This window comes from Prionailurus viverrinus, chromosome F1 (genome assembly GCF_022837055.1).
Source record: "Prionailurus viverrinus isolate Anna chromosome F1, UM_Priviv_1.0, whole genome shotgun sequence".
NCBI lineage: Eukaryota > Metazoa > Chordata > Mammalia > Carnivora > Felidae > Prionailurus > Prionailurus viverrinus.
The window spans coordinates 58,703,682-58,727,545 of NC_062577.1; the positions used below are offsets into that span (position 1 = coordinate 58,703,682).

At 47.3% G+C, this 23,864-nt stretch overlaps 1 protein-coding gene and 1 non-coding gene across 3 annotated transcripts in view; both read right to left on the reverse strand.

Annotated features, from left to right (window-relative positions):
- The window catches only part of PBX1 (PBX homeobox 1), a 291,359-nt gene that overhangs the window by 151,316 nt on the left and 116,179 nt on the right, over nt 1–23,864 (reverse strand). The window lies entirely within an intron of this gene.
- LOC125155933 (U6 spliceosomal RNA) lies at nt 2,008–2,110 on the reverse strand. Its single transcript, XR_007148438.1, has one exon. It is a non-coding gene; the product is annotated as a U6 spliceosomal RNA (small nuclear RNA).

Consider the following 23,864-nt stretch of genomic DNA (forward strand, 5'->3'; position numbering starts at 1 on the left):
AAGTCTTGTAACTAGCGGTTTCTCGTAGCCCCGAATTCTTGAGCACAACTAGAAAGGGCACTTATCCTGAAAAATCTAATAAATTTACAGTTTTATATACTTCCTTCAATTGTAAAAGTCTTGTTCAATAAACTTTAAAATGCCACTATAGAGCAATAACACAGACAGTATAAACCCAGCCCTGGGAAAGCTGTGCAACCAGAAATTGTTCCCCTTTCTGCTAGAGCAATAAAGTTTTATATGTTTGAACTGACTGTAAAAAGGTTTGAATGTTGGCAACTGGGGAATAATCTGTCTTCTTTATAGTTATTATCATATTTCCCACAAGACCCCTTGGTCTGTGTCAATCCTTCTTGTATATGACACCTTTGTACTGTCAGCGAAAGCAAGACTACTTTACTTTTTTTTTTTTTTTAACTATAGGACTTGTATCTGTTTTCCTTCAGATTACAGCTAACAGGAATAAATTATTTCTGACAAGCATCTATTGCAGTATTTTACCAAATAAAGCTGCTTGTGAGCTGCTTTTCCAAGAGCTAGGGGGGAGCCTCCTCCCCTTCCCTCCTCTCTTTCTCTCAGCTGATTCAAATGCAATTCAGGGATGGTTACATTGGAGGAAATGCCAATAAAAAGAGATTTGTAGGAAAGTTGCCCTGAATGCTGGAGCCCACCGTAACAAGGTGGTGCGGTCCTCGTGGGTGCCGTTGGGTCTGTGTGGAGAAGAAGTTTAGGAAAGGTGGGAGGACGAGCCATCTCTTTTTCTTCCCAACCTGTCTCAGGTCTGAGAGTGTCTGTGCTTCTTGGTTCGGACAGAAAGCCGAGTCCAGCCAGCAGGAGTGGCTGTGACCAGCAGGAGGGACGTCCAAGTTGTCACGTGGAGGCTTGGGCTCTTGGCCAACAGGTCACCGCCACTGGAATGAGCTTAGGCTCATGATAATCAGCAAAGACACTGTGTGTGTGTGTGTGTGTGTGTATGTGTGTGTGTGTGTGTCTGAATATCATGTGTGTGTGTATGTGTGTGCCTGCATGTCTGTGTGTCTATTTGTGTGTGTGTCTGGGTGTCTGTATGGGTCTTTCTCCCTCCCCCAATCCCACTAAAAAGTCAGAGAGGAACGAGGATATGCGCAAACACAAAGTTTTTCAAAATCAGACGACATTGTGTGGTTGGACGTCAATGGAACTGGCCCGGTTAAGTAAATTATGTCTGCACTCTGGAATGGACAGAGTCCCTCCGAGAGACCACGAGAACAGGATGGTCAGTCAATTGAACACAGGTGCATACATATTGGCATATACGCACGCAAGATATACTCATGGGAGTGCACACACTCACCCTCAAACACAACTCAGCCAACTCCAAATGAACAGTCAACTCAAACATGGAAGTTCTGGGGTAGGAGGGTGAATGCCCAACGAAATCTGTAAACCTAGCAACTCTGCCAAAAGGAGGTCGTGCACGTGAAATTCAGTAGATACACTGGCCTCTCGGTGACCCTGGAAAAACATGGAGCTTGTGAGCACATTCAAGTTCGTGAATGTGAATCCATGACGTCCTCTTACGTTCCCCCTCGCGATCCCCATCTCCACGAACGCTCAGACAACATTATCATGTGCCCTCCTGGCCCCGTTTGAACGGCAAACATTCTTACCTGTGTACAGACGACACGAACAAGTCTCGTGACGGTAGTTACCTCACAGGACCAGGAACAAGGAACACCACGCTCCCTCCCACCGCCCTTCCCCCGGAACCGCTACAAACGGAGACTTTTTAACAAAGGTGTAGGCACGCGCATCTCAACGACTCGCCTACAGGAAAACCATGGTTCCACAATACCGGTTCTTTATTCTCTCCAAAATGGGTTTCCTGATGGAGGTGAAAAGCTCTTGGGTTTGGGTCATATGTCACAGGGGCATTAACAAAAAGGACAATAAGTGCGCTTTTTAAAATCAGGGGCCTAGGACACAGACGTAGGAAAGGGCACAAGTGACAAGTGGGTAGCTCGGTGGAACAATATGAAATGCCTTACAAATGTGCACATCATCCTTGGGCAGGACCATGCTAATCTTCCCTGTATTGTTCTCATTTTTCATATGTGCAGCTGAAGTGAGCGCGTAGGCTGCATTTAAAATGCTCTTACGTGGCGGCAGATGGCCAGCTTCAGGACCAGTAAGTAAACCACCCCCAGAGTGGAGCAGCAAAGGGAACTCCCAAAGGGTAAGGTATGTACCACAGGCATCTAACTCATGGAAGGTATTTAAGAAATGCAGATTCCTTGACCAGCTGCGAATGCAGGGCCTGTGAATCTGCATTGTATCAAAAGCCGAGGTTATTCTGCAGGATCGCTGATCTTGCCTGCTGAGGTCCACCGGCCATTCCCCCCGGAATCATGTTCCCTTTTACAAATACGAAGGGCCTCAGTACACACCCTACTGACATAGCAGGTGGTGAAATTCAAAGCACTGTGCACCATGCTGTTTGAGACAGAAATGAAAGAGATCTAGAAAAATAGTGTCCAGGGGGTGCCTGGGGCGCCCAGTCAGTTAAGCGTCTGACTTCAGCTCAGGCCGTGATCTCACGGTTCGTGAGTTCGAGCCCCGCGTCGGGCTCTGTGCCGAGAGCTCGGAGCCCGGAGCCTGCTTCGGATTCCGAGTCTCCCTCTCTGTCTGCTCCTCCCCGGCTCATGCTCTGTGTCTCAAAAAATAAATAAACATTAAAAAAGAAAAAGAAAAATACTGTCCTGGAAGCCTTGCCTTATTCTGCCTTTCCCCCGAACTCTGGTCTCCATCCATACCCTTCCCGTTCTGTGCATCCAACTGGGGTCTGGATGCCGAGAGGCAGAGTTCTCCTGAAAAGGGCAGGAATTGGAGCTCTCCCTACCTTTATTATTGTTGTTGTTGTTGTAAATTTCAACAACCACCCCCTCCCCCCCCCTCCCCCCCCCCCCCCCCCCCCGGCCCAGGGATTTGTAACCTCACTGGGTCCTAAAATACACCCTGCCTCCTGAACCCAGACAGTTGAAGAAATATCCTGGGGTCTGGTGCTGGTGTTCTTCAGCTTATAGATTCCATCCAAATTTGATTATATGCTAGGGAACTCTCGCAAGATACAAATGGAGCAAACAAGGCAGACCAGCGGGCATCAGGCATTATTGCTGGTACCACTGCTTCTCAACAATCCTGGTTCCCGCTGATGCTACTACGGTGGGGACCACAAAGTTCTGGAGCCTGCCGGGTGTCAGGCACCCATCTAAAGTCTTCAGATGCACCAGCACATTTCACCCTCAGTGCTACTCTTACCCCAATGCACCAATGATATTATTCACGGAGAGACAAGATGCTGTCACAGGTTGGGACTATTCTCCACGTACATCTAGCATTCATTCCTGTTCTAGTCAAGACTGCACGTAAGGGTGTCTAGGCATATGCAGAAGCCAAGGGCAGGAAGAGAATTTTTCTCTTAAAAGCTGGCAAGAAGCTGAGGAAATAACAAGAGAGGCTATACGCTAGGGGCCTTGGGACGTCAGATAAGGCTTCTTTCTAGAAGGAACCTGGAGTCTGGTGAGGGAGCCTGGAAATGGGCAGAAGACAGCTATATATGATAGCATTCCAGGGAAAGAGCTGAGAAGTGATTGGGGCAGAGGGTGGTGTAATGCCAATGATAAGAAAAAAAAATACATATACAGTACACATCCCTTTTCTCAAGAAAATTGTAATATCCTTCATCAGACAAGATACCCTCATACAGAACAATCAGAAAATATCAGAAACTGTAAATAGCCAGACGGTGCATATAGTCGCACAAATCTGAAGAATCAAGAGAAAGGAGACTTCAACACAAGCTGTGGTTTCTGAAGGGCGGACAGAGACACACACAGAGGACAAACAGGAGACAGCATCCCAGGAGGAGCCGTGGGAGGCAAGACAACCAACCTGCCTGGCAGATCTGGACCCAGGAGCGAGGACAAGATCCTGACGAAAAGGACGCAGGCAGGTAAGCCCGGCCCTTCGCCTGGCCGACCTCAGAAGTGGAGCAGAGTCAAGGCCACGGCACAGCCTGCCAGCAAACCTAGGCCCTCCTGCTCCTGTGGAAATACTAAGGACCTCAGAAATCAACATGACAATAAAAACATAAAATCCCCAGGATGGGGACCCTCTTATCACAGCACAGATACGCATGGTGGCATGCACTCCTACACAGCAGGTGGATCTCAGAGGATGCGGTCGGGCTGAGGAACACCCTAGATGGAAAGGCTCCGGGGAAAAATCCAACAGCTGCTGGAGGTGGGCTCCGTGCTTCAACAGGAAGCCCTTTCCAAACGAAATCAAGGCCAATGATGGACATTCGCTAGGAGTCCTTCTCACTCCAAAATTCAGTGGTTCTGTGAAACCTCTGCACAGGAGAGAGGGGAATACCCCAACTCTTAGATGACTCTGGTCTCCTGGGTCCCCCCGACCCAGTGCCAACAATATAAACATTCAACCGGAGCGGTGTCCTTGACCATGTGACCATCACTATAACATCAGATGAGAACAGCACTGCTTGAGGTGAAAACATGTGAAGCTGCCGGCTTGAAAACATTCTTTCTTGGGTGAAGTTCTTCACCTCATCACTTAATACACGTTTATTGTTTTGTTACTAACAACAGAAGTAATGGTAATACTTTGGTATCAGCATAATGTTTTATAGCCTAACAATACTTTCATAAGTGTGACTGTGTTTACTTTTTTTGTAATTTTTTTTAAATTCATTTTGAGAGAGAGAGAGAGTGCACAAGCAGGGGAAGGGTAGAGAAAGACAGAAAGAGAGAGAATCCCAAGCAGGCTCCGCACTGTCAGCTCGGAGCCCGATGTGGGGCTCGAACCCACGAACCGTGAGATCATGACCCAAGCTGAAACCAAGAGATGCTTAACTGACTGAGTGACCCAGGCACCCCTATATTTTCTCTTTTTTTTTTTTTAAAAAAAAAGTGTGTTTATTTAATTATTTAGAGAGAGAGAGACAGAGAGAGAAGGAGAGAAAGAGAATCCCAAGCAGGTCAGCCAGGTCCGACACAGGGCTTGATCCCACAAACTGCGAGATCATGACCCGAGCTGAAATCACAAGTCGGACTCTTAACCGACTGAGCCACCCAAGTGCCCCTATTGACTCTTGCTAATAAATGTATCCATGTTATAGGTGAAGACCCTAACACCCGGAGAGGGTAAATGACTCACTCAAGGCCACAGAGCAGGTAACGGCCAGGGTTACACGGGGGCCACATCAACTGAGTCCTCATAATTTACTAAATGCTTGTCATATGTAAGAGATGGGGCTGACCTCGACTAGGATGCAAAAGTGGGTGGGAAAGGTCACAGGAACCCAGTGCGAAGGACAAGCACCTTGAACCCCGAAACTGACCACCCTGCGGTTCATTTCACACCACCCCGCCTACCTGGCTGCGTCCCTCCCATCAGCCCAGCGGATGCAGGGTCCCCCTGACCCGCTCACCCTACGGCAGGCACTGAAATTGGCAAGGATATAATAAAGATGACCCTCTCTGCTCCCCTCCTCCCTCCTTACAGCAAAGCCACCTCATTCTGGTCAGCGGGCAAACAAACAGCTACGCCCTGGCTACACAAAGTACCAGGGAATCTTTGGGGGGGGGTTCCCCAGGGGCGCCCAGTAACACGAATTTCCATCTCTCCCAAGTAATCGAAGCGCTCCCCGTCGGCCTCCGCTGGAGAAACCAACAGAGCCCCCCCAGCCCCCCTACCCCAGCAACCGGGGCACATGCTCCCCGCGGCCACAGGGATCCCGAGCCCCTCAGGAGCTGCCGAGGCTTTCTCGTGTGCCGGCTGCTCATCCAGCGTCATTAAGGACACGCCGGTCTCCACCGCTTCCCCGCCTGAAGAAAAGCCACCCACGGGCTCCCCGCAGAGGGACCCGCGAGAAGCCCCCGGAACCCACAAAGGGAAGCCAGCGTGCCGAGGGTTAAGCGCACCCTGTAATAAGCATCTCTGTTCCGGCGTGTTGCGAAAGCCCATTACCTCCCGCCACATTACCTCATTCATTTCTTATATGCGGATGGTTTATTTTCCCATGAGCACCCTGGCTCTCAGTATTAAGTCCCCTCCTTCGCCTCTATTTCTCTATCCATCACATTTAACACTCTGACAGTAACAGTCTATAATGTTTCTATTCTACAAAACCGCTCTGTCAACTCCGGGCTTCCAGAGCAGCAACTGAGGAAAATAAATAACATCAACGCCAGGGACGACAGCATCGCGGCTCCCTTTCTGCTGGGCTTTTTTATTTTATATTACTCTACAAAGGGAGGGAAAAAAAATTTAAAAAAAATAATAAATAAATAAATACATAAATAAATAAATAAATAAATAAATAAATAAATAAATAAAGGGGGCTGCGGGGGGAGGTGGAAGCAAAGAAGAGAAGAATTTCCTTCGCATCCAATAGACGCTTAACAGACCTGAAGGGACAGTCACGGCATTTCCCTTTCAGACAAAGAAGTGATTTCCCCTCTCTCTTCTCAAATCCCCTGACCACCTCCCCCCCTTTCCCTTTCCATGGTGGTTTACAAAAGGACTGATATTTACTGCACTCCCTCTACCTGCCCCCGGAGAGGCAGAGCAACATAGAGCCGAGAGAGTACGCGGCACCCCGTGCACGGTGCAGGGTGATTCATAAATTCTTGTCATCTTTTCTGGAGCAAGAAGGGGGTGGAGGCAGGCCAGTGGCCCACAACATTTGTGGGGGGGGGGGGGGTGGAAGGGGGGAGACACCCAGGGAACAGCAACTCTGGAACCCAAGAGGAGGCAGAAAAGGCAAGGAAACATGAACTCCTGAGAAATAAGCCACTCGGGAAAGCTGCCTCGTCTCCATATTCCGGGGGTGTCCCAAAGCTGTGTTTATTTTCATCCTCCGGGATGTACATCGTTTAAAAACGTGTTATATTTCCATCTAGCTTCTTTAAAAGATCTCCAGATAGCTGGGCGGATGGATACTCTTGAACATAATTTGGCTTCCTCTTCATGACCCAAATCGTTCATCATTATGAATGCCAATTACCACCCAGACCCACTGCTGGATGGGAGTCTGCCTGTCTGTTGTACATAACCTCCATCTGCTGGGCTGCGTAAGTTCTCTCCTCTCCTTCGTAGTTTTACTGCCTCCCGGAGTAGCCTTTTCTTCAAAGGCAGGACAGTGTTACAGTCAAGAGCATGGCCGCGGTACCAGATCATGGAAGCCAAGACCAACTCTGGGCCGTGGAACCCCGTTTCTGATCCCCTCCAGGCTCTGGCCTCCCCTGTGAAATGGAGACAAGTACGGTGGTTTGAAGGCTACCCGAGTTAAGACTTGCAAGCGTTTAAGACAATGTCTACAGTTAGCAAAGGTCAGCTGATCTCAGTAAATATGAGCGATTACCATGCCTGCATCCTGGCAGGAGCTAGAAAACGGGAGAGCAACACGGTTCGAATCATGTTTGAAATAAGAGTAAAGAGGTCTTGGGTGGTGGCCGGTGGGCACTCTGATGAGTCAACTGGCACAGGCCGGAGTGCATGGTGCCTTTATGGTGGCCACGTGGAGGCCTTCTACGCTAACGCCCTGGCTCCAGACGGCTGAGGCTGCCAACACTGAGTTCGGAAGGGTGAGATGTCACTCTAGAGAGACTCGTTCGGGATAAGGAAAGAACAAGGAGACAGGAGACCACGCTGGAAAAACAACCGAAGGAAGGCCTTTCACCGAACACTGCCAAACACAATCCTGCCATTCCTTCTCTTCAACGGGAGTAAGAGGTACGATGTATAAAAGTGCTTTGAGTGGTACGAAATACTCCTTGTCTTTACCAACGGGACCACCGTTATTACTCAACTTCGCACCCTAGAGCTGTTAAAAAGCACTGCTAACCCTAAAGGCGTTCAGAAGTGGGAGTCTGGTTTTTCCTCGACTGCTACCCAAGGGGCCACGGGATTTCTTTTTTCCATCTCCGTCGGTGGGGGGAATGGAGCAAAGGGCAGGCTCAGGGCCCAACCCTCTTGACGATGGGTACCCTGGGGATTCACGCACATCGACTCCCCAGACCTGCTCCCCACCAAGGGAAGGTCAGACTCCAGCATGTCTAAGGCTCTTGCCACAAAGCTTCAGAATAATGCCTGCATTCCAACCGAAGGGGCAAATGGGGAAAAAAAAAAAAAAAAAAGTCAAGACCAAACGGGATACGGCATGTCTGATGCCCAGAGGCAAGGAAGGACTGGTTCCCGAGTCTTCATTTCTTGTCTGGTTCAATTCCAAATATCACCAACAATCTAACTTACAGAGGCAAAGATCACTTCTGCTTTTATGACTTTTTATTTGGGGGTTGGGAGAGTAGACATAAAGACCATAATCAGACTTAAGTGACATTATTTCATTATTTTAAATGATGACATTTCATTAGTGCTGCTTATAGTATTCCCTGACACTTTAATTTTTCTATTTTGGTGACAGAAAGGCAAAGGTGACCTCACAGCACCAAAGATATCCCCTAGGGAAAGAGGGAGCTGAGCCTTTCATACAATTTCTTTCCAACAAATTAACACTGAGTATGCCTATGTATAAAGAAAGCACTGGTGGGGAAAATACATAGGTAGGTGCAGTTCCTGCATTCAAAAGTTGATAATTTAGTGAAGAAAGAGGGACATATGAACAACTGGCTAAAATTAGGAGTTGAATAATTAGAAAATACATGCTAATTAAACGCTACAGGCGTTTTGTCCTAGGAACATGGCAGAAGGGGTGATTACTTTGAATGCCAGTCTTAGGAGAGCTTTCAGATTTTCACAGAAACAGAGATATTTGGGCGGCTGCAGAACTTTCCACTGTTAAGGGCTCAGCTAACATAGTCATTCAACCTATATTCAAACCCCTACTCTGCCAATGCCAACCTGGGTAATCTGGGCAAGTAATTTAAGGCCTCTAAGCTCAGTCTGCTAGTCAATAGAGCGGGGACAATGATAGTATATACGTGCTAGGCTTTACAGAGAGGGCAAACTAAAAGAATGAACATAACACCGTGCATGATATGGAACCCCTAAATGAAGATTAGCTATTATTAACAGAACACTTCTCCAACCCTTATGAAGTAGGTGACATTACCATCTCCACGTTCACTACGGAGATAACAGACATGAGAGATTTCAGGTCAATGTCACACAGTAGATGGGAGGATTCTGGACACAAACTCAGGTCACTCTAACTCCAAAGTCAAAGTTCTTTCTCACTATGTTTTATTCTTATTCAAGAAACTCTGTCTCCTCCCAGAAAGGAGGTGCAAGATCTAGAAGGCAAAGTCTCAAAAATCACCAGAAAATAGAGCATGATTCTAGCAGATCACACATGGTCTCTAGTGAGACGAAGTCACATGAAGGTCAGATACAGAGCCACTAGGAAAATCAACAACACACAGAAGTGATCACAGTATTCTATGAAACTGAAAGGTCTAGCACAATCCGAAATGAACAAAACTCTACCAGGCATTCAAATTCCCTCCCCTTCCTAATTTCCTTGTTCTTACTGGTGCCAAGCCCATTCTCCCAGGTAACACCTTGAACACAGATACAGAGATAAAGAGAAGGACGAACTCAGAGTCTAGTTCAAACTTGTGCAGGATGCACAATCCTGGCAAAGACTCATTTCCCACAACAACATGATAATGGGCATCTTATGACCATGCCCTCTGGCTATTTGGGGGCACTTGTAATTGTTAAACAGCTCTTCACTGTGCTAAGTAAACTCCCATCTCAAACTTTTTGTGGAATCCAAATGAATCAGTGAATTAAATGATTCAACCATTCTTTCCATCTATCTATTTTTGACAGACAGAGAGAGGCAGAGCACAAGCGGGGGAGGGGCAGAGAGAGAAGGAGACACAGAATCTGAAGCAAGGCTCCAGGCTCTGAGCTGTCAGCACAGAGCCTGATGCAGGACTCAAACTCCCAAACCATGAGATCATGACGCGAGCTGAAGTCAAATGCTTAACCGACTGAGCCACCCAGGCGCCCCTCAACCATTCTTGACCCCTACCTTTCTTTCCCTCAACCTCCATATCTAGATGGTCACCACACACTCTTAATCTTTCTTTCCCAACAGGCTGAGACTATTCATTCCCAAAATACCATTCATTTACCCAGACCCCAGGTCCTCTTGTCTCCTGGGTGACTTCCCTGCCTTCAATCTGTCTTCAGTCTAGTATACATCCTGCACACTTTTATCAGAATAAAAGTCCTTAACTCTGTTTTTAGATGTCATCTGTGCTTAAACATCCACAGGGTCTCCACTTCTTGCCTGAACCCCTCTGCTAGACATTCAATGCCACACCATACCTACCACTTTACCTATTACATCCTATTTCTCATACTTCCCAATATGTATCTTCCAACTTGGTTGAAGCAACCATTTCATAGGACAGTCCCACAAAGAGACCATGCACAGAGAAGCACGTGTAAGTTTTATGTAGCATGTCTAGAGCCGTATAACCACTCGTGGATGAGCTAGGGCTCACTCCTCAGACTCCCTGTCTAGGGCTCTCTCAAAGTCCATCAAAATACGATATAGCACTAAAGTTGCCTATCTCTAGAGAACGTTGGGACCAGTGGATAAGATGGTACCCATGGGACGCCCTAGTTCATACACTGAATGATTATGGAGCACTTAATAAATGTTCAAGCCTGTCGTAAAAAAAAATGGAAGAAGGATATAAACAGGCATTAACCTCAAAGTACTTATGGTACAGTGGGAAAATAAACATATAAAAAATAAAATTACAAAGACTAGGTAATATAAGTTAAAATGAAGGAATATATAAGGCAAAGTGAATACAAAGAAGAAGGAATATCTAGGACTGAATCAGAGTACTCGGAAAAGGTCTCTGCTAGGGTTTCAATAATTAGCTGTAGTTTACTTTACGGATGGCAGGTACAGGGATTCCTGGTGGGAGAGACAACCTTCAAAGGTATGGGGAAAAAAGTGGCAAGTTTTAGGTATTGTAGGTGACTCCACATATTTGTAACCCACAGTGATCTAGAAGAAAATGGTAGGAACTAACCCTGGTGAGGTAGACAAGGGCTAGATCTCAAGGCTAATGGACCTACGCCAAGTCTTCAGGGCAGACTTCATCCTGCAGATTTCCATGTTGTGTCTATGATACATACATACTCGATGATGATCAGATTCCGGGCATACTACAGAGGGTGGGCCCAGAGAAATGCACGATTCCCAGCAGACTACTGAGCTACTTTTCTTCCACTCTCTCGGCTTTTCTTGTAAAAGCAAAAATCCCCTCTGGATTTCTTTCAGTTAGCACAAACGGGTACCAAGGTAGGTCTTTCATAAAAGTGAAGTGGCTCAACGCAGGTTTTTGAAAACTGAACCTGTACCTCCCTGTTCCTCAGCAGGCACCCCGGGGAATAGCAGAGCCACCCAAAGGATCCGGTGAAAGCTGCCTGTGTGATGTCTCCTCCCTTCCTCGGCAGTGAGTATGAACAACAGCGTTGGTTCAGAGACGCCTCCTCCTATAACTCCAAGCCAGATCTGTCCTGGATGTTTACCTCTGCCATGTAACAGTGGTCCCTACCCAACATCCTCCCTCCTCCGCAGACACAGAGGTCCCAGGGAAGGCCCCACTCACACAGGCACCCCTCTTGGGATTAGCACAGTTGGGCCAAGGCTCACCAAAGCCATGTGCTCTGGTGGAAAGAACCCAACCTGGGTTTCATCTTAGCTCTACAACTTACTAACTCTATGACCTTGTGTCCTTTACTTAACCTCTCTGTGCCTCGGTTCCCTGATGTGAAATGAGAACCAAATAAAAATACCCACCCCCTCCCTTCACATTCACAGTTGTTGTGAAGATGAGGAAAGTGAATGCTCCTGAAACTTTTTTTGATTTTAATATTTATTATTTTTAAATAGGTACTGTGTTTACAAGATAAAAAAAATACCTCTACGATACGCGTGGGATTGATTCCCACATGCTGCCGGGTCTTGCTCCCGCCCTTGGCTCCGTTCCCTCCTCCCCCTCTCCCACCGGGCTTCTACAGGTAACCATTTTAATTCTTTGCTGGTTTATCTCCGCGGGGTTTCTTGAAAGGATTGTTTCCAATATAAAGTGCTATATAAAGTAGTGATCACTGTTGTAATAGGAAAGTAGGTGGTGAGGACGGGGATGGATGGCTGTGTTGTCTATCAGGGTCCCCATTTCCTCCATGGAAACCTGCCTCATTATCACCATAGTTCACACTGATCCGTTTCAACTATCCATCGAGCCACCCACCCATCCATCTATCCATCTATCCATCCACCCATCCATCCAACCAAGCAATACTTACTAGTGCCACCTGTTCGAGGAATGCTAAGATTAATAAGTGCATCTATAGCACTTTTGAGTTCATACCATCCTCTTTCATGCTTATGCTCCCCGCCATACTCCTTTTCTGTCTGGATGTGAGCTGCCTACAACTGGTAACCACATACTAAACGAAGTTTTTCTATCTCCCAAAGCACATGGTGTGGTACACCCAAATGCATACAGCAGACACTCAAACAGACTTGAGGTGGCCACAGACAAGAAGTCCTTGGTGCTGCATCAGTCAGTCAGGGGGCCTGGGGTCCAGCAACCTTTCCATCAGTGGTGGGAAAATCCAAGATGGCCTGCAGGCCCTGGGAGGGCGTGGGGGTGGTCTTAGACCGGAAGGAAGCTGCCTCAGCCTCTGGTTACAGGGAGATGAGATTTGAGGGCATGGGTCTCTACGTTCTCACTCGGTGAGAAGGGACAGAGCAGGAAGAACAAAAGGACGGGCGCTTATAACAGCTTCCAACATGGTGACATGACCAAGGAGGGAAAATGACTCAGCAGAAGGAAATGTTGTGCATCAGCTGTTCTCAGCCAAGGAATTGTGCGGCGGCAGAAACACAACATCCCAGCAGCTCCTGCCCCTGCCCCCAACACTCAAAATACTTCCCTTCTTTTTTGTGTTAAGATTTGGCAACTTTCAATCGCTTTATAGCACATCTTTGAGCTGTCCATCAAGGAGGCTTCCTCGTGTTGCCACCAAATGACTTTGCGACCTTGAATTACAATGCAATGCAGTGCCTCTGTGTCTCCACTGCTCCATCTGTGGGATGGGGGCGACAGTCCCTACTCTGTCTTCATTGTCAGGTGCCAGAGAATCAAGTGTGCTAACATCCGCTAACACAAGCATCCTCTAATTAAAACAGGTATTGGTGTCGGAATAAGTACTGACTCTCTCCCAATGGGGGGGGGGGGGGGGGGAAGGCATTGTTTTTAAATGAAGAATTTTTAAGGTAAGAACCAACTGATCACACACCCGGCAGCCATTTCGCATTTTTTTTTCCTGTTCTGATCTTCCAACCCTAGAGAGACCTTTGTGGACTCTTCTCCTAGTAGGCCTGACAACCTCTTCCAAAGAATATAATTTTAAAGGTCAATTCCAAATCCAAGCTTTGAATCTCTTCTATTCCTCCCCCACCAACCTTTTTATATCTGTCTGATGTGCCCTCTTTCCCAGAGACTCACAGCCCCCTCCCGTCGAGCCCCCTCCCGCATCCTGTGTGGTGGAGATGATAACCAATCATGAAAACCCGGAGCCTGCAGACATTGGAGCGAGCGGGTGCACGGAGGGGAGGCCGAGGAGGAGCCGGTCAGGATGCATGTAATCAGAAGGGTTATCTAATGCTAGTTTCATTCTAATTGAGTCAGTACCATATGTCACCCTGCAATAACATCGCAAGCAGCATGCAACTGAATACATATTTAATTCACATAATGGGTACAGCAGTAGAAGTAATCAAGGCAGTTTGCCATAAGCCATAAAGAAATGTAGCTTGTTCCTATCAAGAAACATTTGGCACTTAGGGAGAGAACTGTATCACCAGCGAGAGGGGAACCGTATTACTGCGAGGGCTCATGGGGGGAGGGGGAGGCAGAGCTGTGGGGGGCGGGGACATGGGGAGAAAGAGATGAGAGGGAGAAGGAAACCAACAAATGAAAACACGAAAGAGATTAAAGCCAGAACATCGATTCCCTGCGAATGAAAATCAATGAAGGAATATTGTCAGTGGATCGTTGACCATCTCAATATAATTAACAGTAATGGATTTATTGGCAGTAGCTTAATGATTTAACGTCAAACGTGGCCCAGAATTTCCTGTGCTGTCACGGGCCCTTCTCATTCCCTCCTGGCCCAGTCCGCGTCCCAGGAAATGGATGGGGCTAGGGAGGGTTAAAAACATTTTTTTTTTTCACATCCCTTCATCTGGATTGGCATCTGACAGAAAGCTGCTCGCCCATTCCCTCATTTCCTCCCTCAAGGAGATGATTAATACCGCTGGGCAATGCTCATCAATATCTTTGGACAGATCAACTAGAGTTTTCATTAAACCCATATTAATGTCCTAGATACACAGCTGTGGACAGGTTATTCTAAAAAAGGGGGGGTGCGGAAGAAGAAAGAAAGAAAGAAAAGAGAGCAAAGAGAAGCAAAACCCTCCATTTCAGTTAACTATTCGCCTGGAATTAACAGGAAACCTGGCTCCTTCCCTCATTAGGGCTTCTTCCACCAACATGTTTTGATGTATATTTCATGAGGATAAACAAACATTCATTTCACTTTGGGAAGGTGTTTGCTGTAATGTATTGTCAGCGTAGCCAGCAAGGAGGGGACATTAATTTCAATTCTGGTGTTTAAACACTTTGGCGAGTCCCAATTACTCATTCCCCAGCTCGATATCAGGAGCCCCGGAGGAAGGTCGCTGCCTCCCCGTGCGGCCCCCTGGGCGCGGCCCCGCCCCCCAGCGGGCACAGCTCTTCCCAAGTGGGGAGAGAGCGGGAAGCAGGCGAGATGGCTTGTCACCCCGCCAATCCACAGTCAGACCTCGGCAAGACGGGCCAGGAAGACCGGGCCTTGCATTGCTGCCATCCTTGTGAGAAGCTGTGTGCACGCAGGAGTTCGAAAAGGAAGTCAGATCCTGGTTTTTTTTTCTTGGCCTAAATCTGAGGATGCCAACCTTTTCATGGAGAAGAGCAAAGCCTTGATACCTAGAAAGCTAGATATTGGGATGAGAATGGGAGAATGGAGACAGGGCCATGTGTCACTGAAGACCTTAAATACGGATGCGGAAGAGATCATGGTCCTGGGGGACCTGGAGGGGTCCCTGGTGGCACCTTCCAGCCACTCCACCGTCAGAAATGTCTGCGGCAGGCCTTCCTTCCATCTTGCAAAGGATGAGGAAAGGAGACCTCCTGCATCCATGAGAAAATGAAGCTTTGCAAAGCTAGAGGATGCAACAAATTTATTATTCATGATTATTATGTTATTCGTTTCTATCTGCATTTCTTTTTTCTTCTTCTTTCTTTAATGTGTATTTATTTTTGAGAGAGAGGCAGAGCATGAGCGGAGGAGGGACAGAGAAGACAGGGAGACCCAGAATCCAAAGCAGGCTCCAGGCTCCGAGCTGTCAGTGCCGAGCCCGACATGGGGCTCGAACTCATGACCTGAGCTGAAGTCAGACGCCCAACCGACTGAGCCACCCAGGTGCCCCTGCATTTCTTTTTTTAAGTTTATTCATTTTGAGAGAGAGAGAGAGAGAGAGAGAGAGCATGCGTGAGTAGGGGAGGGGCAGAGGGAGGGAGAGAGAGAATCCTAAGCAGGCTCCACACTGTCAGCACAGAGCCCGACATGGAGCTCGATCTCAGGAACCTGGAGATCATGACCTGAGGCGAAACCAAGAGTCGGACGCTAAACCGACTGAGCCACCCAGGCGCCTCTCCCTCCATTTCTGATAGCACCTGCAGCTTTAGCAAAAAGTTCTTTGCGAGGAGCCTGGGTGGCTCAGTTGGTTAAGCCTCTGATTTCGGCTCAGGTCATGATCTCACAGTTTGTGAGTTCGAGCCCCACGTCAGGCTGACAGCTCAGAGCTGGAGCCTGCTTTGGATTCTGTCTCCCTCGCTCTCTGCCCCTCCCCCACTCGTGCTCTGTCTCTCTCAAAAAATAAATAAAAACAACAACAACAACAAATTAAAAAAAAAAAAAGTTCTTCATAATGTGCCAAGCCTGTCTTGAAGCCACCAGTGAGCTGCCTGCACTGTTGGACACAGCAGAGGATCTCTCTCCGCGTGGGGAGCCGGCTAGTGAAGACTTCACCAAACCAGAAGAATCCTTCCTAATAGCGTGAAGAACTAGCCTCAGGTCTATCTAAACAGTTACTTCCGGCTAATGATAAACTATTTTTTTTTTCAACGTTTATTTATTTTTGGGACAGAGAGACAGAGCATGAACGGGGGAGGGGCAGAGAGAGAGGGAGACACAGAATCGGAAACAGGCTCCAGGCTCTGAGCCATCAGCCCAGAGCCCGACGCGGGGCTCGAACTCACGGACCGCGAGATCGTGACCTGGCTGAAGTCGGACGCTTAACCGACTGTGCCACCCAGGCGCCCCATGATAAACTATTTAAAGGGAGGTGCACACATGTTTCAAAGATGCAACTGTAAGGTTGAAAAGTGAACGTGAAAAGATGGCCCGACGGCGTGAGATTTGTGTGCCCTGGCAGGAGCGAGAGCAGCCAGGAGAGGCAGGTAGGCAGGTGTCCCCCCAAAGTCTCTGCGTGGGGGGAGCACCGGAAGTCACAAGCGGGAAGAGCCCAGGGCCCATGTGGTACCTTGGGGATAGCACAACACACAGGGTCTCAGATGCATGCCCACAGCAGGACCCAGCTGGGAGAGTTATCGAGATCTGGAAAACACAAAGCTAAGAAGGACAAAGAAAACCCCCCCCCCCCCGGCTCTTATCAAAGTTACTTCTTCCGTGAGTGAATGCTAAGCCCACAGTTTCTCCATATATGAGGGTTTTTTTTAATTTTTTTAAATGTTTCTTTTCGAAAGAGAGAGAGAGCACCCCATCTCCCAGTGCCCCCCTCTCTCTCTGCTCTGTCTCTTGCCCGCACTTTCCAAGAATCCAGCAGCTCAAGGGTTAATGTCCAGCACCCAGAAGATAGTCCCAAGGGCCATGCTCCGGCACTATGGCTGTGTCCATGCTGCCTGTCGGGAGTCCACGCCGTGCTGGTTGTTAAATAGTCTGGACATCACTTCTGCATCCAGGGTTGGGAATGGTCAGTGCATCACTCATTTGTTCAACAAACTTATCCACGACTGAGAGCGTACTGGCCTGTGCCCAGGAGATCAGGGAAATGAAGTGGGATCCTGGTCTCTCTCACTGACTCGCCCCTGTGAACCCAAGGAGGGAGGCATCACCATTCCTTTCTGCCTTCTGACATCTTAATGCACACCTCCTTCCAAGGGTCCTGGGGCAGCCAAGGAAACATACCTCGAGAAACTGCGGACTTAGCATTCGCTTAAGGAAGAAGCAACTTTGATAAGTTTGAAAGTTTCTGATGTTACCTCTGCTGCTTGTCACCTGCTTAGTTCTCATCAGACGGGCCAGGGAAGCTTCCCAAGAAGCCAGACCAGACAGGTTTGGCAAAGCAGAGAAGCCTGATAAGATCTGGGTCTCTGGCAGAGAGGAGAGGCTGGGAAATTGGCAAATAGTTCTGTCACAGATCAAAAAAGACTTGAGGCCAAGAACACACCCTTGTGGGGTCCAGGTGACCTACCACTGTCATCTAAAAAGAACCAAATGTAATGGGGTGGCTCAGTCGGTTGAGTGTCAGATTCTTGATTTCTGCTCAGATCGTGATCCCAGGGTCGTGGGGATCCAGCCTGGCATCGGGCTCCACACTGAGTATGGAGCCTGCTTGTGATTCTCTCTCTCTCTCTCTCTCTCCCTCTCTCTCTCTCTCTGCCCCTTTCCCCTGCGTCACACACACACTCTCTCTCTCTAAAAGAAAAATAAGAAAGTAAAAATAAATAAATAAATTTTAAAAATGTAATAGGACTCACAATAATAATAAGGAGCATCACTTACTGGGCGTCTAAGGCTCTGCACATACCCTCTAATCTAATCCGCACAGGTCCCCAGCCCTGCAGGTAGTGTGTCCCTTCACAGACAAATAAACAGAGGTCTGGGGAGGTTAACTAGCAATGCCAGTAAGTGGCTAATGCAGGATTCAAACTCAAGCCTGACCAGTTCCCACCGGGTGGTGCTGTGATCTGTGACTCTACAGACGATGGGCACCTAACGGTCTCCACCCAGAAGGCTTCAAGAAGCCACAGACTGAGGTGCCCTCCAGCACCAGGGAAGGCACCTCGTGTAGACAGGACGCACACAGGCTTTGGACTCTCACACAGGCTTCACCCTTCACCACCTGCTCAAGTTTAGAAACGTCACTCAGGTCCCCAGATTCCCCATGTGAGAAATGGAGACGATGCCCACCTCTTAGAACTGTTGTTGATAATTGAGAAAAATGTTTATGAAAGTCCTAGCGTTGTTCCCAGTACAGAAGGAATGAATAGCAATTCTCCTCTGGTCTCCGGGACCCCTGTCCCCTCGCAGGGAAACCGGAAACACTTCTGCGTTATTTCACGCTTCCAAGAGGTAGGAGGCAGGAAAAGGGCAGAGCCTGGGGTCTGGGATGGAATTAGGACCTGCTGGCTTTAGTCATCCACTGGGGGGAAGCTGACTTTGCTTCCTTCCACCCTAGGAAGCATGACGGTGCCCCTAATTTGTAGGTGAGGTAAGACCTTCCCGTTCTGGAACTCTGTGATAAGCTGCCGCTACGCTATTTTCATGAGCTAAAAGGACATTTTTCATGTAAATAGAACTAAAAATAACAACAACAAAAATAATGCAGAGAGATCTAGGAGAAGACATCCCCGTCTCCCAGGAATAGCCATGACAGAGGAAGCCTTCAGAAAGGCGGCTGTAGAAGAGTCTGAGGAACACTGGAAGATTCTGCGAATGCCTTTGGATGATTCAACATCCCTTTAACAGAGCTACAACTCCGCAGTCAGAAAAGGAGGCTCAAGTCTTGATCCTGGCACGTAACATCCTGTGTCACTCAACCTCTCCGGGACTCAGTTTCCCCACCAATAACTGGCTCTAGTAATTTACATCTAACTCCTGGCGTCAAGGTCATGATTAAACGCTGTAATATACTTATAAGTGAGTCCTCTTCTGAATTTGTTATTAAAGTTCAACACACAGGACTAAGTGGTTCCTAACCATAAAATTCTATAGAAAGTTTATTTACTTTCTACATGCTGGATATGACTACTTAGGTTTAAGAACAAAAAAGTTCCATTATTGAGTCTAGTGCCTCAAATCTCTTTTGCCAATACATGTGGTACAAGAAAGACTCTATCTCAGGAGGCTCCTCCCATTGTAAGTGACTTCTCGATGTGTGAGGTGCTCATTCTCTTTCCGTATTTATTCCCCTTAGGAAGTAACATCCAAACACATGTTGATGCCCAGAGAAGCAGGTCTATGAGTCTAAGACACTTAAACATTTAAATACAGTCTTCTCAACCTAAGGGCTGAGGTCAGAGAAGTATCCTGGTCTGCCTTGACCACATGGGATCCTTCTTTCCAGGGTCTGTCCATTCTGGCTTCTAAAAAAAAATTTTAATTTAATAAAACCATTAAAACCCGCTTCTCAAAACTTAGGGAAAGCACTAACACATAGATTCCCTTTGTTCTCCTTCCGTTTTTCAGAATTCATAAAGCATAAGAGAGATCAAAGAATAAAGACAGTTCTTTCATTTCTGCAATCCTTTCACAAAGTATCAAGAAACAGGGAAAACACGATGATAATGCTATCTGCCAGAGATAGGTAGATGTATCTACAGATTCATCTACAAAAAGCAAACAGCATGCTTGAGCCTGAGAAATTCACAAGGATATTCACAAGGCTGTTTTAAATGTAAGTCTAGCTCTTGGATATTCCGCACATAAACAACAGAAAAGAAATCTTAAGAGGAACTATAAATCTGAAAGTGATCCCGCGTCAATACGAGAAAGAAGAGAAAGGTGCACCGTACCGCACAAGCACATAGATTTTACCATCACAGTAAGTGTTAAGTCTGTAGACCGGGTTCAGCAGCCTTACCTAGCTTACCCAGTGATGGATCCAAACCAAGTGTGGGCGTGTGCGTGTCGTGTGCAGCCAGGTGGGGTGGTGGTTCCCGACACATTAAGCAAGATGACGCAGCAGGAAGGCTTTGATTCCATTCACATGGTCTGGGTTTGAAGGTCACTTCTACCCCCACCCATGCAAGCAACCCCAAGCAAAGCATTTAGCCTCTCCACCTCGGTTCTCCGGGTTGTAGCACAGGGAAGATAATGACACAAACCCTGCTTGTCTCATTTGTTGTGTGAGTCAAGATAACAGAGGGGAAGCCATGTAGCCAGTTAGAAGGAGCACTGGCTTCGGAATCGCAGGGCCAGACTTAAACGTCTTATTTGTGGAGGCGGGGGACTTGGCTGGCTCAGTAGAGCATTTGAGTCTGGATCTCGGGGTTATGAGTTCGAGCCGCACGTCGGGTGTAGAGGTTACTTAACAATTGTCTTTAGAGGCGCCTGGGTGGCTCAGTCGGTTAGGCACCTGATTTCAGCTCAGGTCATGATCTCACTGTTTGTGAGATCAAGCCCTGCATTGAGCTCTGCACTGCCTGTTTGGGATTCTCTCTCTCCCTCTCTCTCGGCCCCTCCTCTGTTCCTGCTCTTTCTCTCAACATAAATAAATAAACTTAAAAAAATACAAGTCTTTAAAAGAAAGTCTTATTGTGGATGCTTTTTACAGGACCTCCGGGCCATTCCTTGAAATGCTGGGTTTCCTCTTCTACAGAACAGGGCTCTCTCTTCCACCGCAAGGCACCCTGGTGGGCATCAGGTGCCGGAACACCTGATAGGACATCTGGAAGCTGCACACCTCTCCACGGATGCTAATAGGGGTCACGCAAATGTAAGTTACTGCCATCCGCTAACTGATCTGTATCTGGCAACTTTGAGTTTTGAACCCAAATTGGATGAGGGTCCTAGAATGACCACTCCCTTAGAGGTTTTCTTCTCCCTTTGTGCCCTTTCCCCAGGACATGTTTAGCGAGCCGTTCTCTGCATCAGAAGACTCGCAGGCTGGGTTCTGAGCAGAACTGGAGGCTGGCAGGGGAGGGGGGGGGGCGGGGGGCGGCGTGCAACCCGCCGGGAGAAGCCCCGCAGCCCCGGCGTGCAACTCTGCGGGAGAAGCCCCGCAGCCCCGAGCTGCCCTGCCCTTGCAGGGATCCCACCAGGAAGGAAGGTTCGTGAAGTGAGCAGAAGAGGAAAGGGAAGAGCTTCTTTCCTCCCATTCAAGTGGTTTTCTGCTGAGGGCCTCCTGTCCATGGAGGCCCCGGTAGAGCAGTGACCCCAGAATTTCGACCCCAGAGCTCCCCGGCCCGACGCCTCAGCCCCCGGTTTCCCCCACAACCCCAGGAAGGAGGCGGCCTCCCATCAGTAGCAGAAAACTGGGGGTAGAACCTGGGACATGGTTATCCTCAGCCTACACGAATAGCCTTGCTTTTTTTTTTTTAAGTTGGAAGTACCCAACTTTGATAATTGACAGAAAACAGCAACTATTAAGCAACTAAAAGTCATCATTCCTAAAATAAAAGTTTCTTGAGGTCAAGTTTTATTTTTTTCTTTTCTGCTTTGTTTACTAAAGTATTCCAAGCACCGAGAACAGTGCCTGGCATCTAGTAGATAGATGCTCAATAAATATTTATTCAATGGATGGATGAGTCCATGGCCAGACAGATGGCCAGACAGATGGGAGGGTGTATGGATGAATAGGTCCTTCCTGTGGGTCCAGAAAGAGCCATACCCAAACCACTCTCGTTTCTAAACACCTGCAAAGAAACTGAGCGATCCCCAAATGCAATTTATGAGCCATTTTCTCACCAGTTCAGAATAACCAGAAGGGCCAAGCTGATGTAGGGATGGCTCAAGAATGGCTCTCTGAGAGAGTATGTTAAAGAAGGTAGGATGATTTCTTCCCATCTCTTTTCATTGGGCCTATAACATCCTTGGTAGATCACAACTGTTTGGTTTATTTTTTTTTAACATTTATTTAGTTTTTGAGACAGAGACAGAGCGTGAGCGGGTGACGGGCAAAGATAGAGGGACTCACAGATACCAAAGCAGGCTCCAGGCTCCGAGCTGTCAGCACAGAGCCCAACGCGGGGCTCAAACTCACAAACCGTGAGATCATGACCTGAGCCGAAGTTGGACGCTTAACCTACTGAGCCTAAACGGCCCCCATCACATCTGTTTTGATACATCTATAAGAAAGACTTACATTATAATTACATTGTGATTATATGTAAGTGTCACATTAACGCATTTTTACTGAGTACTTCTATTCTATACAAGGAAAATAGTTAAAGGCAAGCTTTTGTTTGCTGGGATACTTAAAACATTCCCCCCAAAGTCTTCTTTACAGTATTCATTTATTCAACAAGTTTCTTTCTTTCTGGGTAAATAATTTTATCGGCAAAGACAAAACAAAGGTAAATCTGAGTTGCTCAGGACCAAAGATCAAAACTTGGAGCAGAGCTTAAATTAACGTGTCTCTCTGTAATTCGGTTTTCCCTTACTTTCTTTTTGTTTTTTTCCTATCCTCAGCTACACCTCATGGTTCATTTCATTATTTCCTCTCCTTTGTCCTTAAAGCTCCTTGTCACCTAGTGAGCAACCCAGACTTGGCCTAATGCAATCACTGGGTTTCTCTCCACCTGTCCCCAGACTGCTGAGGAAAAGTCACACAGCCAAGTTTCCATGGGCCTTCTATGTACTGGTCTGGAACAAAACCCAACAAGCTGCTGAAAGCTGGGGTTCTCCCCTCAGAGGCATCGAGAAGTCTACTCACAATCGACTGCAATGTATCTGCGAACAGTTCTGTCTCCAAGAGGCAGCTATAATGAACTCCTCAATTAATTAATATTTTAGACCATCTAACGTAGGGGGATTTATTTTAAATGCCTAACTAACTTTTCAACTTCTTTCTCATTTGTTTACCTTCTGGTTACCATTCCCCGTTGTCAAAACATACACACGTACGTATGTGCACATACGTATACACACACACACACACACACATACACGCACTTCATTTTCTATTCTCTGAGCACAAAGGAAATGAATACAACCAGTTTTCTCTTCCCTAGTTCTCAGGTTGTAATTCGTATTGCAAGAAAAAAGTTTAAACGTTTCAAAGTGCCAGGCTCGCACACAGTAGGTGCTTCATTAAGTGTCTGCAGAAGTAGGAGCGAAGACAGAGTATAAATAACACACAGAAACTCAAGGAAATGAGAGTGTTCAGCCTAGGGAAGAGAAGAGGAAGGGATAAAGATAGGGGTCTTCAAATATCTGAGTGGCCGGGGACGCTTAGGGGGCTCAGTTGGTTAAGGGCCCGACTCTTGATTTCGGCCCAGGTTGTGACCTCACGGTTCATGAGTTCAAGCCCCGTGTTGGGCTCTGCACTGACAGCACGAAGCCTGCTTGGGATTCTTTCTCTTTTTTTCTCTTTCTCTCTCTCTCAAAATAAATAAACTTAAAAAAAAAAATATCTGAGCAGCCGTTGTACAAAACAGCAGCGGATTTCTTTTACACTGTGTCTAAGGGGAGCCCTCAGATGGATGAGAGAAAATCTCACTGAGGGAGATTCAGTCCATCAGGAGAAAAAACAGCCTGTTTGAGACGCAGAATATCCTAACAACTTTTTGTTAAATAATAATGATCTCCAAGGCTCCTTTAAGATAGAAAAGCTCTGTGTTCTTACTACCCCTTTCTAGGAGTATTTAGACAAAATCTGGGTGACACCAGCCAGTCCTGTTGAAGATTGTGGTACTATAGATCCACTGGGTAGGCGTTTAAAATTGGATCCC